The sequence below is a fragment of the Zalophus californianus genome, chromosome 2 (genome assembly GCF_009762305.2).
Source record: "Zalophus californianus isolate mZalCal1 chromosome 2, mZalCal1.pri.v2, whole genome shotgun sequence".
In the NCBI taxonomy this organism is placed as follows: Eukaryota; Metazoa; Chordata; class Mammalia; order Carnivora; family Otariidae; genus Zalophus; species Zalophus californianus.
The window spans coordinates 177237807-177250210 of record NC_045596.1 but is presented as its reverse complement, the minus strand read 5'-3'; the positions used below and the strand labels follow the sequence as shown (position 1 = coordinate 177250210).

Sequence of the window (12404 nt, the reverse complement as noted above, 5' to 3'; positions counted from 1 at the left end):
AAAATGTTTAAACTCAGAAACTTAACTGACTGAGCCACCCAGGCACCCCTCATAACACCAAGTTTAAAAAACAGAAGGAAAATACACGTATGAGATGATTATAATTTATAAAAATATGTATACTTTTGGCAAAAGATTATAAGGAAACACAAAGAAATTAAAATAATTTTGTTTGAATCATGATTATGGGTGAAATTTTCAAAATAAAAGTTTAACATTTTATTTCATAAAGGAAATTTCTTTGGATAAAGTGCTCTAATAAACAACTTCAACAACGTGAAGTTATTCAAAATATAGTAGACAATGTGGGACAGGACCAGGGCAATCACCTCTTTATTTGCATTCTAGGTCGGGTAGGTTGGCCTGTTAGAACCTGGTAGCATCTGTATTCTGAGGAAAACATAGGAGAAAATGTTCATGATCAAGATTAGACAGTTAGATATGACACTGAAAGCACAAATGGCAAAAGAAACAATAGATACATCGAGCTTTGTCAAAATTAAAAACTGTTGGGCTTCAAAGGATATCAAGAATGTGAAGAGACAATCTACAAAAAAGGAGACTATATTTGCAAGTCATTTGTCTGACAAGGATATTTATAAGAATATATAAAGAATTACTACCACTCAACAACGAAAACAACAGAATTTAAAAATGGGCAAAGGACTTGAATAGTCATTTCTCCAAAGAAGATATACAAATGGCCAATAAGCACATGAAAAGATGCGCAACAGCCTTCGTCATGAGGGAAACACAAATCAAAGCCACAATGAGGTATCACTTTATACCCACTAGGATGGCTATAATCAAACCATGGACAATAACAGGTAACGGTGAGGATGTGGAGAAATCAGAAACCTCCCACAATGTTGGTTGAAAGGTAAAATGGTGCAGCCACTGCAGATAAGTTTGGCAGCTCCTCAAAAAATTAAACATGAAGTGGCCATAAAACCAAGAAATTCCCCTCCTAGGTATATATACTCAAGAGAACTGAAGACATATGTTCACATAACTTGCACGGAAATAGTCATAGCAACATTATTTATAATAGCCAAAAAAATGGAAACCACCCAAATGCCCGTCAACAGATGAATGGATAAACAAGGTGTGACACATTCATACAATGGAATATTATTCAGCCATAAAAAAGAATGAAATACTGGTGCATGCTGCACGAGGGATGAACCTTGGAAAATATTGTGCTAAGTGAAAGAAGACAGACACAAAAAAACACGTACTACATGATCCCATTTATATGAAGTATCCCGAATAGACAGACCAGCAGACAGAAAGCAGATGAGTGGTTCCCACGGGATGGGAGGAGGGGGAAAGGGGAGTGACTGCTTCATGAGTAAAGGATTTCTTTTTCAAGTGATAAAAAATGTTCTGGAATTAGATAATGGCAACGGTTGCACAACATTGTGAATGTACAAAAACAAAACAAAACGAAAAAAACATTGAATTAACTGCTTTCAAATAGTTAAAATGGTGAATTTTATGTTATGTAAGTTTTATCTCAATTTTTAAAAAAAGAAGGTTTATAAGAACATGAATGCTGCAAGCTTTTAAAATTTATTTATAAAGACCTGTTCAGTCTCAAAACCAAAGAATTTCCCTCTTTGAATTTTGAATTGGGAAGTTATTTCATTTCATCTCACCATGCCTCCCACCCAGAAGCTCTAAATCTGTTTGCCCATAACTAGGAAAGGAAAAGAGCCCTCATGCCCCTTGCAACCAGGATGGCATATGCCTAGGTTCAGACAATATAATTCTCTCACCCAGAATTTTGAACGTAAGGGACATGACACAAAGATTCAGGGTCACTTTGTAAATTAATCCTGGAAGCTCTGGCAGTATCAAGAGTTGGCAGAGGCAGCTGCCTGTGCTCAGCTGGAGTCCTGTGGCTTATCCCGGATTCTGGTCAATTTGTCCAGCTTCCCTGTTTCAATCAATCTCCAGGGAGGTGAGCATAATCTCCCACCCAGGAATTTCTTTGTATGTCAAGAGAGATGACACAACACACCCACCAATGAATATGAATAAAATGTATGTAGTATTCACAATAAGCTGGGATTCCCAGGAAGGGAAAGCTTACTCTGGGTTTGATGAGAAGGTGACCAGGAGGATTGGGGTGGGGATGGAGCTTGCAGCTTTGATGGTGGGAAGGGGGTAAAGCTGGGTTGGGGCTATGCACTGGGCCAGAGGCTGAGGCTGCACTGATTGAGATTTTTGGCTGCCAACAGCAACATGGAACATCCACAGATCTTCTTAAGTGGGTTGCCCAGATGTAGGGAAGAAGGGGGGCACCTAAAAGCTGGCAGTGGCCAAACATCAAAAATGGAGTCACCTTCTTCATTACATGACCTTTTTGTCATCCTGGTTCTCCACTCATAGAGCTGAATCTATGAAATCACAAAGAATCTTCCAATGGATCCTTTTTCATATTAAGTTAACCAGACTTAATTTCTGTTGCTTATAATCAAGGATCTTCACTGATACCAAGAGAGCGGAAATTTTGAAAAACTATTACATGCAATTTCAGATTAAACAGTCAAACAAGCATAAAACTTTAAGCACAGAAAAACTGTGGAAAAATGATTTCCACAAAGGCATGTTCTATCCGCAGGAGCAATTATAACAAGTCTCATGGGTCACAATGTTGGAAGATGTCTTAAGAGATCATTTAGTTCAGCCTTGGACACAAAGTTGATTCAGGTGCATTGAATTCTAGAGCTGAAGGAGACCCAAAAGAGTATTAAAACAAAACAAAAGAAAGAAAAACCTTTCATTTAATGATGAAGAAACCATCCCCAGGAACAAAGTGCTTTTCCCAGTCGTATCAAGAGTTAATGAAAGATCAGACAGCAGGCATTAAGACTTGTAATCGAGGGACTCTTGCAGATTCTCCGAACTCAATTCAAGAGTCTTTCTCGGGGTGCCTGAGTGGCTCAGTGGTTAAGCATTTGCCTTCGGCTCAGGTCATGGTCCCAGGGTCCTGGGATTGAGCCCCGCATCGGGCTCCCTGCTCAGCGCGAAGCCTGCTTCTCCCTCTCCCACTCCCCCTGCTTGTGTTCCCTCTCCTGCTGTGTCTGTCTCTGTCAAAATCTTAAAAAAAAAAAAAGTCTCACACCATGGTGCTAGGAAGGACAGAATCTCCCTTCACAACCTATAAAGGCTTTATTCTGTATCAATTACACAGTGCTCTGTGGCTGCCTTGCTCATTTATGTTGGCTAATGTATTGATGAAGTCAAGGCCATAGGCTTGAGTCTCGAGTGAGGAGCCAGTTTGGCTCATGTTCCACAGCACGGTGTCCAGATGTTGGCTGGCCATGCTACAAAAATGAGACCTTGCTGGGGGCACCTGGGTAAGTGTGTGTGAATGTCTCAGTTTATTACCAGAACACAGGGCAGAAGCATGCTCCCAGGGGGGCTGAGACAAAGACATGCATCAACTTTACAGATAAAGGATAGAACACTAAACCTTTGCTTCAAACAGAAAACAGTGAAGAATTCCATTGCTAGGGGCACCTGGGTGGCTCAGATGGTTAAGCATCTGCCTTCGGCTCAGGTCATGATCCCAGGGTCCTGGGATCGAGTCCCGCATCGGGCTCCCTGCTCCTTGGGAGCCTGCTTCTCCCTCTGCCTCTCTCTCTCTCTCTCTCTCTCCCTCTCTGTCTCTCATGAATAAATAAATAAAAAGTTTTTAAAAAAATATATATAAAAAAAAAAAGAATTCCATTGCTAAGTATAACAGCTTAGCCCATTTAGGAAACCCCCACCATCTCAGGGTAAATGTTAGGTATTCTCTTACTTGAGAACATTTCTATTCCTCTTCTGCTTCCTACTCCAGCCCATGCCTGCCCTTTAAAAGGGAGAAGGGGGACGGTTCAGAGAATATTCCATTGCCATGGCCGTACAGTTGCCAGCACCCACTCACCAGTCTCTTATTGGTGGGTTAAGTTTGGAAAGAACCAGGAACACCAAATGAATGCATGTAATTCACTTAGTAAATTCAAAGCAATGAAAGATGTCATTCTGGGCTGAACTAATTAAGAATTACTTGGAGAAAGAACAGGTTCTCGAAGAGTAAGGAGGATTTTTATGGAGAGAGGGGAGTGTGGGAGGCAACCCAGTATTGGAGGAACCATTTATAAGCCAAGGCACAGAGAAAAGGGTGTGTGAGGCATCCTACAGAAAACTGACTGACAAGGAAGGTACATTTAGGAGAGAAGGAGATGGGTTTGGAAAAACAGTAGGCTAGGGCTATATTGTAGGGAACTCTAGTGACAGGCTAAGCAGTGCGCTGTTCTCTCTGTAGACAGTGGGAACTATTTGGAGCTTTTTGAGCAGGGGAGGAATGATGATCCTCGCCATATTTAAGGAAGAGGAATCTGACAGTGGGTGTAGGCTGCATTGGAAATGGGCAGCAGGGAGACTAGAAATTGCATTAGTTCAAGCAAAAGTGATGAAAAGTGACCTAACATGAAAGGGACGTCTGCCTCCCTGACAGGCATGGACAGAGAAGGAGAAGTTACTTTTCTCTGTCAGGAAGCAGTTCTGGGTGTCCTGACCAAGTCCCAGAAGACGTGCTTTTGCCTCAGACCAAGATACCAAAGACCACTGCTCTATTCAGTGACCCTGACGCTGTCCACACAGACAGGCAGCTGAGCGAGTGATCGAGCCTGATCCAGGAGTACACCGGCCACTCTGGACCACACGGTGCTTGGTCATGGTTTGTACTTAATGAGTCTTTGTTAGATGAGAGGCTTTGATGAAAAACAATGTGTTTGACAGAAAACAGTGAAGAATCCCACAGGTGCCTTCATCTAACTTGTCCAGGACCCACTCAACCAGATAGGATCTGACATCCATGAAAACCGAGTCTCCTTTGCAGCAAGGGGATGGGCTCCCTGCCCCTAGCCCCACTGAGCCCAGCCTCCCAACCTACTGTTTCCCTCCAGATGAGGAGGTGATTGTACCAGTCACTGCGCCACCAGGGCTGCAGGAGACCCTACTTCCACCCCCCACACACTCACCCCATCGGATGGGGCTAGGGTAGAAAGGGAGAGACGTGAGAGAGACATTGACATTTGATTGTACAATCTTTTAACTAGACTACATATCAATCTTAAGAATCTGGGTCACTTGGAACAAATAATCCTAAAATTTGTATGGAACCAGAAAAGGCCCCAAATAGCCAGAGGAATGTTGAAAAAGAAAAGCAAAGCTGGCGGCATCACAATTCTGGACTTCAAGCTCTATTACAAAGCTGTCGTCATCAAGACAGTATGGTACTGGCATAAAAACAGACACAAAGATCAATGGAACAGAATAGAGAGCCCAGAAATGGACGCTTAACTGTATGGTCAACTAATCTTCGACAAAGCAGGAAAGAATGTCCAATGGAAAAAAGACAGTCTCTTCAACAAATGGTGTTGGGAAAATTGGACAGCCACATGCAAAAGAATGAAACTGGACCATTTCCTTAAACCACACACAAAAATAGACTCAAAATGGTTGAAAGACCTCAATGTGAGACGAGAGTCCATCAAAATCCTAGAGGAGAACACAGACAGCAACCTCTTCAACTTCAGCCGCAGCAACTTCTTCCTAGAAACATCACCAAAGGCAAGGGAAGCAAGGGCAAAAATGAACTATTGGGACTTCATCAAGATAAAAAGCTTTTGCACAGCAAAAGAAACAGTCCACAAAACCAAAAGACAACCGACAGAATGGGAAAAGATATTTGCAAATGACATATCAGATAAAGGGCTAGTATCCAAAATCTATAAAGAACTTATCAAACTCAACACCCAAAGCACAAATAATCCAATCAAAAAATGGGCAGAAGACATGAACAGATATTTTTCCAAAGAAAACATCCAAATGGCCCACAGACAAATGAAAAAGTGCTCAACATCGCTCAGCATCACGGAAATCCAAATCAAAACCTCAATGAGATACCACCTCACACCAGTCAGAATGTCTAAAATTAACAAGTCAGGAAACGACAGATGTTTGCGAGGATGCGGAGAAAGGGGAACCCTCCTACACTGTTGGTGGGAAAGCAAGCTGGTGCAGCCACTCTGGAAAACAGTATAGTGGTTCCTCAAAAAGTTGAAAATAGAGCTACCATACGACCCAGCAATTGCACTACTGGGTATTTACCCCAAAGATAGAAATGTAGAGATCCGAAGGGGTACATGCACCCCAATGTTTATAGCAGCAATGTCCACAATAGCCAAACTATGGAAAGAGCTAAGATGTCCATCAACAGATGATTGGATAAAGAAAATATGATGTGTGTGTGTATATATATATATATATATATATATATATATATATATATATATATATAATGGAATATTATGCAGCCATAAAAAATGAAACCTTGCCATTTGCAATGATGTGGATGGAACTAGAGGGTATTATGCTAAGCGAAATAAGTCAATCAGAGAAAGACATGTATCATATGACCTCACTGATATGAGGAATTCTTAATCTCAGGAAACAAACTGAGGGATGCTGGAGTGTGGGGGGTGGGAGGGATGGTGGGTGATAGACATTGGGGAGGGTATGTGCTATGGTGAGCGCTGTGAATTGTGTAAGACTGTTGAATTACAGACCTGTATCTCTGAAACAAATAATACATTATATGTTTAAAAAAAAAGATAGTAGGAAGGGAAAAATGAAGGGGAGGGAATCAGAGGGGGAAACGAACCATGAGAACTATGGACTCTGAGAAACAAACTGAGGGCTCTAGAGGGGATGAATTGGTGGGGGGATGGGTTAGCCCCGTGATGGGTATTAAAGAGGGCATGTACTGCATGGAGCACTGGGTGTTATACGCAAACAGTGAATCATGGAACACCACATCAAAAACTAATGATGTATGGTGATTAACATAACATAATAAAATAAAATAATAATAAAAAAAAGAATCTGGGTCACTTCCAGTCCATGTTTATTCAGGTCTACTGGTCAGATGATTTTGCCTGAATTACACAGGCCTCTGAGTCGAACAAGTAGCCTAATGGCTATTGTACAGAACTGACCTAATCATGGACCATACTGTCTGTGCAGTTCCTATTATCAAAAGACACAGATGCTCCATCCACTTCCCTAAAAATCTGTAGGAAGACTTTCTCGCAGACCCTGGCATCTTACCACCACATTTAGAATAATAATCCTCTTTTCTGTTGCTGCCTATATCCAACACATTTAGGTGTAGCAAGTTTTCCTTTCACGGAGCTTTATAATCTCTAATTTTCTACCCATAAGCCCAAAAGGGGAAACTAGGTCTCAGCCTTGACAAAATCGGTAAGGGAAAAAATGAGATGAGAGGAGTACAAAAATGCTTGGGATGCAGGCATATACAGCCAGCGTAGGCTCTGGGCTCAGGAATTGGAACAAGAAGGTCCTGGGTCATTGGATCCCAGAGCCCAGAGCAGAAGCAGAGAGACCAGGTGAGCCAAGAGGGAAGACTCATGACTGCTCAGCAAATCCTTAGCTTTGGACAAGCAGGTACCACAGAAGCATCCACCTCTTCCTGTTTCTCTCCCCCCGCCCCCCGGCTGTGGAGGGTCCAGAGGAGTCCTCCCTCTGTCTACTGGGGCAAGTTCTCTTCCTCAGTGCTTCCTCCCCTCAGCCCACCGCTGAGAAATTCAAGGGTTTAAGTGGCAAGAGCATTTCTGGCACGTGCGTGGAGTCAGGGGAGATCACTGCCTGCTCAAGTTTGCCGGAATGTTCAAGAGGCTGGTTTCATTTGATTAAAAGCTCCATCCCCCAGGAAAGAAGCCAGGTCAGCGGGGAGCCTGATTATGAGCAGAATTCCACGGGGAAGCATGAAGACAAGTGAGTGTTTGGGCTCTGCTGCGATCAAACACCGCCAGGTTTATCCAGAGGGAGCTCTGAACCTTTCCAGCCCCAGGCCGTGCTCTAGGCACAATCCTGTGATCCCGGTGCAAAACCGACTAAGGACAGACAGGTTAAGCTCAATCCTGGGTGATGCTTTCCTAGGGGCACAGTCAGGGAATGTACCCGACACATGTCCAAGAAAGAATTGTGCTTATTTGTTCGATTTCAGGTCCAGCCTTTGCATGCTTGTGCTGCAGAATTAATCTGGGTGGCAGGGGCTAATGCATTTGGACAAGGCTCTGCATCCTGTCCTTCCCCCAATACGGCAGCTCCATGGGTGTCCCCAGGGGTCCCTCAGGCCCTCCCTGCTAAAAATGCCAATTCAATTCCCAAGACTTCACTTCTGCAAAGTCCTCCCCAAGATGTCTTCAGACCCGTGGAGGGCTTCCAGTGTCATGGTCTTCTCTGCTGAGCGACATCCTGCCTTCTTACCAGGTTCTGCATCACTTTGCAGAAGACAGGAAACTACCTGATTTCTTTGGAGGAAAAGAATAAAACAAAACCCAAAAACCCCAGCCATGAGAGGCACATGTGAGCACGGTAGAGTTTAAGAAAGAGTTGGATGTCACAAGGAGAGAGTTACAGACAAGATGTCACAAGACGTCTGAGAAGCCTACAGTATGTGCTCCTCCTATTCTGTAACCTCCTTTCAGGCTCCCTGTCTCTGGGCTCTGCTCTGTTGGCCCTTTACTGAAACAGCTGCAAAATGTCCCTCCTGACGGTTCCTCTCCCTTCACCTCTTCTTTCCTTCATCTACTCCATCCTCGTGGGAATGAGCACATTTCTGCCGAGGCCCCTGGAGTGTCACAGCCTAACTGAAGCCATCATCCAGATATTTTTTCCAAAGACACAGTTGATTCTTGCTATCCACAGTAGTTGGTTATGTTCTATAAAATCACCGTGCGTTCTGCATTAGGGAGTGCTGAGCTGCTCCTCCCCGGAGAAATAGAGGGTTAGGTTCTTACAGGCTTCTGGTCACATTTTTCAACAAGTCAGTGAGTAACTTTGTTTCACGTGTGGTTTTCTTTAAAGACACCTTATTTGAGAGATTTCATTGATTCATTAGTGATTCATGAACTGAAGAACCCATGGCCAATAGCACCATAACTGGAGCCTGAATGAAAGGTATGTAACACATGCATTTCCTCTGGGAGACATACCACAGGCTTCTTGGGCTTAGGACGATAGACAGCACTTTGGCACTATGCTTGGGGGCTATTGTAAAGTTGGTGTAAAGTTGGTGTAAAAATCACCAACAAAAGCACAAAAATGAAAAAAAAATGTGGCACTAAATAGATCTCTAAAAGGACAACTTGTTAACAGTTTGAGAGCCCAAAAAAAGGTGGAGCGTCGCCTTGTTCAGCCTCAGCTGGGCACAAGTTCGTCCAATGACTTAATTTTTTTTCACTGCTCTGCAGATGTTTGTGGATGACAGCAAAAGCACTGCAAGTATCGATGTTCTAGTTATGCACCTAGTTTCGCAAGCAGATGGACTAAAAAATATGCAGTGGGTGGATAATTGGGATCAACTGTGTATCCTTTTCTAAGAGGCACAGTGGTGGCAACTGTTACTGTAATAGCTTCTCCACTATGTTGCATATATATTGGCATATGATTTCATTTGAAAAATTGGTTCTACTGTCTGAAGGAGATCTAAAATCCAGTGCCTGCCTTAGGAAACTTGATCCATGGCTCATTCAAGTGGTGATTATCAGTCTGGCCTAGGGGCAGGGAAACGGGTGAAGCTTGCCCGCTAGGTTGAGTCATATTGAAAGAGAGCAAGGTTTGCCCACATGAACGGAACAGTCCAGAAATAGGGATGGCACCTGGGAATGTTACATGAAGTAGGGATGTCCCCATGGTATTTTATAGATTTCTATTCGGTAGAGAAGATGACCTCAAGGTCATGATTTCATTGTCTGTAGGACACTAACCGGTTTTGTATCTAATCTAGGAATCTTATCTTAGAATTTTTTCTTTTTTCCAAAATGCCTATGTGGCAGCCCTCAAGAGTCTTCTCTTCCCATTCTGCAAGCCCGAGGAGCATTCTTCAGACCTTCCAAGGCCTCCGGATGTATCCTGCAGATTGTTGCAAACCTCAGGTATATCCTCATTTCAATTAAAAGACAAGAGCTACTGTAATGAACTTCGGTGTTTATGTTAAAAATCGGCAACAGATCCTTCTTCTTGTGAAAAGTTTACCCTGAGGCTCCGGGATCAGCACTGGGCGAAGTGCAGTAAACTCATACCGATGATAGGTTTACTGCAAGACATTTTATGTTTTTGGAGCTTCACCAAGGTTCCCAGGTATGCGGTCTCTAACTGCCTTCACAGCTCCCCTCTGTTTGCTTTCAGCCATTAGGCGTAATTGAAGGATAGAAGGTGGGTGTGGGAGCATGTGTGTTATTTTCATTTTAGTTATTTGAACAGCATTTACAAGCCTCAGTCTTTTGTGGTCCACTGAGCATGATTCTTGGCTGTGGAAACCTGACACCAGCTAGTCCTGCAGCAGCCGAGCACGGGCATGTGTGCAGTCATATTTACAGATGGCATTTCAATCACTTAACTTACACCTTCCTCCACTGTCACCACCCTTCTGACAGAAATGAGTTACATTGGCTCCATTTTGCAAAAGAATGAAAGGCAACAGGGGCTTGCCAAGTTTACACAGCCAGTGAGAGCCGTATCTAGTCCAAAGTCGAGGAAAACAAAGTGATTGCAGATGTTAATCAAAGTGAAGCTTTTCCATTTGAGAATTACTTGATATGTTTGTTTGCTAAGAAAAATGACCGCAAACTTAGGAATAAAGCAACACTGAGACCATGTCCTCTGGGTGTCATATCAGAGCACTGTTTAACGGCGTCACCCAAAGATTATATAATTATTTAGGGCAGTGGTTTTTAAACTTGGTTTCACATTGGAGATACCTGTGGATCTTCAAAACTATAGTTGCCTGGCTCCTACTCCCTGGCATTCTGATTTAATGAAAGGGGCTGATGGGATGAGCTGAATAATGCCCCACACCCAAAGATGTCCACGACCTAATCCTCAGACCCTATGAATATGTTACCTTACGTGGTAAAAGAGATTTTGTAAGTGTGGTTAAGTTAAGGGTCTTGAGATGGGGAGAGGATCCTGTATTATCCAGGTGAGCTCAATGTCATCACAATGCCCTGACAAAGGGGAGAGAGGAGGATCAGACTGGAGAAAATGGAAGATCCTTGGCTGTTGGCTTCGAAGATGGAGGAAGGAGCCACAAGACAAGCAGTACAAGTGGCCTCTAGAACCTGGAGCAGGCAAAGAGTGGACTCTGCCTCGAGCCTCCAGAATTAGCACAGCCCTGGAAACCTCTATGAGACTTCCGACCTACAGAATTGTAAAAGAATAAAGTCGTGTTGCCTTAAGCCACTGTGTTTGTGGTAATCATGTACAATAAGAAACTGATGCAGGTACGACCCGGGGGTCAAGATGTACAAAATCTCCCCAAGTGATTCTAATGTGCAGCAAACTTTGGGCACCCACCGATCTAATGAAATTTATTTGCATTTGGCTCTGCCATTAACTGTTTGATCGGAACCAGCCACTACTGTGAGGTTCTACGATATATAGAAAATAGATCCTAGTAAATATCTACTTTACAGATAAGTAGAGAAAATAACCTCGGGGTCATGATCTTATGGTTCCATGGGGCATTAGCCAGTTTTCTATCTAATCTAGGAATTTTAATTCCTTTTTTTTCCTCCAGAATGCCTATAAATATCTAGTTCTTCAAAATGCTTTTGGAACCAACTTTACTTTCACGCTAGCTCTCTCAGTCGAATGCATTTTTGGCACACGTTCATTCTATATTTCTATGAATGTCATGCCTTTAACTCTTTGAAAATATACTTACACATATTCAATAATAAATATTTGTGAGGAAGCAAAGACAGGATGGGAGGATGCCAGTTTCCCCCTTGGAAGAGCCAGAAGTAAGGTTGAAGGGTTGCTTCAGAAGTTATGGATGTAAAGCCAGATCAGTCACTGTCGCTGAGGCCACATAGGTTGGAGCGGGGACGAACCACCTCCTGCAGCCCCGTTCCTGGTTCTCGGGCTGGCTTTACATCTCTACTCTGCTGCTTAGTAGCTGTATGATCTTGAGAAGATCTTCTGGAAGTCTCAGTTTCTTCATCAGAAGAATTATAATAATCTACATCACAGCATCACTGGAGGTACTGAGCAAGAGAGGCACATCAAGCATGTACACCTGGGGACACTCATCAAAAACTTGACCCAGATGACTGAGCAGTGCTGGCTGTAGCGCCCCCTCTCCTTACCTCTGGCAGTACCCATGACAGTAGGGACACCACTGACCAAAAGTGTCAATTCCCTTCCCAGCGGATCTCATCTTGGCCAGGTAGAAATTTCACTGGAGGAAGAACCTGACCCCATTTGCCCCTGCATTCAGGGGGCCTGCAGGGCTTTTGAAGCCAATGGCCTACATTTCA

At 43.3% G+C, this 12404-nt stretch overlaps 1 long non-coding RNA gene across 1 annotated transcript in view; it reads left to right on the top strand.

Moving 5' to 3' along the window:
* Nucleotides 1-10052, top strand: part of LOC118356777 — a 28997-nt gene extending 18945 nt beyond the window's left edge. The window contains exons 2-3 of the long non-coding RNA XR_004819932.1: nucleotides 8950-9042; nucleotides 9921-10052. This is a non-coding gene — a long non-coding RNA (uncharacterized LOC118356777). The remainder of the gene's footprint in view (nucleotides 1-8949; nucleotides 9043-9920) is intronic.
* Nucleotides 10053-12404: the final 2352 nt, after the last annotated feature.